Source organism: Otolemur garnettii, unplaced genomic scaffold (assembly GCF_000181295.1).
Source record: "Otolemur garnettii isolate 467f Iridium unplaced genomic scaffold, OtoGar3 scaffold00289, whole genome shotgun sequence".
Taxonomy (NCBI): Eukaryota; Metazoa; Chordata; class Mammalia; order Primates; family Galagidae; genus Otolemur; species Otolemur garnettii.
Window position 1 is genome coordinate 26,305 of NW_003852684.1, and position 3,501 is coordinate 29,805.

General features: G+C 39.7%; 1 pseudogene; it reads right to left on the reverse strand.

Moving 5' to 3' along the window:
* LOC100966865 overlaps positions 1–2,081 on the reverse strand; it is a 7,436-nt pseudogene extending 5,355 nt beyond the window's left edge.
* Between the last annotated feature and the right edge of the window lie 1,420 nt (positions 2,082–3,501).

The following is a 3,501-nucleotide window of genomic DNA, read 5'->3' on the forward strand; positions in this document are numbered from 1 at the left end:
TACACCACGACCAAGTGGGTTTTATCCCAGGATCTCAAGGATGGTTCAACATATGTAAATCTACAAATGTAATTCATCACATAAACAAATAAAAAACAAAGACCATATGATTCTTTCAATTGATTCAGAAAAAGTGTTTCATAATATCTAGCATCCCTTCATGATCAGAACACTTAAGAAAATTGGCATAGAAGGGACACTTCTTAAACTGATACAGGCCATCTACAGTAAACCCACAGCCAATATTGTATCGAATGGAGTTAAGTTGAAATCATTTCCACTCAGGTCAGGAATGAGGCAAAATTGCCCATTGTCTTCATTGCTCTTTAACATTGTAGTGGAATTTTTAGCCATCACAATCAGGGAAGAAAAAGCAATCAAGGATATCCATATGGGGTCAGAAAAGGTTTAACTTTCATTCTTTGCAGATGATATGATTGTATATCTGGAAGATAACAGGGATTCTACTACTAAACTCTTAGAAGTAATCAAGGAATACAGCAGTGTCTCAGGTTACAAAATCAACACTCATAAATCTGTAGCCTTTATATACACCACAAGCAGCCATGCCAAAAAAAGTCATGGACTCTATTCCATTCCGTCCACAGTAGTACCAAAGAAGATGACATATTGGAGAGTTTACCTAACAAAGGATGCGAAAGAGAAATATGAAACTCTAAGAAAAGAAATAGCTGACAATTTTAACAAATGGAAAAACATACCATGCTCATGGCTGGGAAGAATCAACATTGTTAAAATGTCAATACTACCCAAAGCAATATATAATTTTAATGCAATCCCCATTAAAGCGCCACTGTCATACTTTAAAGATCTAGAAAAAATAATACTTCATTTTATATGGAATCAGAAAAAAACCTCGAATAGCAAAGACGTTACTCAGGAACAAAAACAAAGTAGGAGGAATTACGTTACCAGACCTCAGACTATACTATAAAGCGATAGTGATCAAAACAGCATGGTACTGGCACAGAAACAGAGAGGTAGATATATGCAACAGAATATAGAGTTAAGAGATGAATCCAGCTACCTACCATTATCTGATTTTTGACAAACCAATTAAAAATATTGAGTGGGGAAAAGATTCCCTATTTAACAAATGGTGCTGGGCGAACTGGCTGGCAACCTGTAGAAGGCTGAAACTAGACCCATACCTTTCACCATTAAGTAAGATAGACTCTCACTGGATTAAAGATTTAAACTTCAGACATGGAACTATGAAAATACTAGAAGAAAGTGTAGGAAAAACACTTTAAGAAATCGGCTTGGGCGAAAATTTTCTGAGGAGGACCCCTCGGGTAATTGAAGCAATATCAAAAATAGACTTTTGGGACCTGATCAAACTTAAAAGTTTCTGCACAGCCAAGAACACAGTAAATAAAGCAGGTAAACAGCCCTCAGAATGGGAGAAGATATTTCCTGGTTATGTCTCTGACAAAAGTTTAATGACCAGAATCCACAGAGAACTCTAAGGTATTAGCAAGAAAAAAACAAGCTATCCCATCTCAGGGTGGGCAAGGGACTTGAATAGAAATTTCTCTAAAGAAGATAGGCTCATGGCCTACAGATATATGAAAAAATCCTCTCCATCCTTAATCACCAGAGAAATTCAAATCAAAACTACTTTGAGGTACCACCTAACTCCAGTAAGATTAGCCCATATCACAAAATCCCCAAACCAGAGATGTTAGCATGGATGTGGAGAAAAGGGAACACTTCTACACTGCTGGTGGGAATGCAATTAATTTGTTTTTTTTTTTTGGAAAGACATCTGGAGAACACTGAGAGAATTCATAGCTTTTATCGGAATGTCTTAACCTAATTATAGCCTTAGAATATGAGAAGGGGTTCGGAGAGGGGAGGTGAGGGGAGTGGATGGAAAGAGGGAGGGTGCTTGGTGGGGTGACCTTCATGGTTTATCTTACAACGGTACAATTGCGTCTTTCTGAATGCAGAGTATGAAGGTTTTAACTCAGTAACTAAGAAAATGACATGAAGGTTATGTTGACCAGTTTGATGAGACTATTTCAAAATGTATATGAAAACAGCACACTGTACCGCATGATTGCATTAATGTACACAGTTATGCTACACGGAAAAAAAAAAGAAATGTGAATTGTATAATGTATCTGTCAGGTCTGTGAAATCACTGTCTGATAATTCTGCTTGGGTTCTTGGTCTATAACATCCCAGGGCAGCAGTAGGTGCAAACCACACTCTTCCATTTTCTTCCAAATCCATGACTTGAAAAGGAAAGAAAGGGTTGTTGAATACCTTTCCCACAGATACAAAGAAACTTTAGAAAGTATGAATTGAGTGTGGAGAAAAGAATCCCCTCTTTTGAAACTGTTTGAAATAGAAGAACAACAAGAAACCCCAACAGTCACTACCCATGCTTAGCAGGAATAAGGCTAAGCTTAAGGTTGGTCTGGACCTCACAGGGCAACACCTTGTGATGTCATCAACTGTGACCATTTGGTGACTTCATCCTGTAATGGCTTGGATCCAGGCTTGTGGTCAATGATATTAAGTGGCTTTTTAAGCTCACTTCAGCTGGTGTCCAGGAAGTGTTTGGAACAGGAAAATTGTTAGCACTCCATCCACAAAGAGAGAAATGTTCTCCCATTTGTGCCTTATTGAATCTATGAGAGTTGAGTTTCCCAGCACTAGGTTGACACAAGAGTTGAGATTTTGTATAGCACTGTGAGTCAAGCTGCAAGAGAGCTGACAAAACTGGATGGAGTCACATAAGTGGGAAGCTATTTCAAGAACCTGTTTTGACACATATTGAAAAAGATCCATTTTGTGAAAGCCTACTTTGCTTCAACCATCAAGGTTCAGCTTTCTAGATGATGGAAATGTTTGTTTGTTGGTTTGTTTGTCTATATGTGTGTGTGTGTGTACAGGTATTTTTGAGATGCAGTTTCCCTATGTTGCCAGGCTAGACTTATGTGGCCTCAGCATAGATCATAGCAACCTCAACCCCCAGAATTCAGGGAATACTCCTCCTCAGCCTCCTAAGTAGCTAGGACTACAGGTGCCTGCCACACTGCCTAGATAATTTTTCAATTTTGTGGTAGAGACAGGTTCTGACTCTTGGACAGTCTGTTCTCAGCAGCCCCTAGTTTAAGAGTTCCACTTGTTGGTTCAATGCCTGCATGCACCTGTAGTCCCAGCTGAAGAAATAGGTTGACTGGATGACAACACTTGAACATTGCTGTGAGTTGGTTTGGTGCCAGTAGCACAGGGATTACGGAGCCAGCCACATACACTAAGGGGGAGGGTTGGAATCTAGCCCAGGCCAGCTAAACAATAATGACAACTGCCAACTGCAACAAAAAATAGCTGGGCATTGTGACGGGCACCTGTCGTTCCAGCTACTTGGGGGGCTGAGGCAAGAGAATCACTTAAGCCCAAGAGTTTGAGGTTGCTATGAGCTGTGAAGCCCCTGCATTCTACTGAGAGCAACATAGTGCTGTCTCT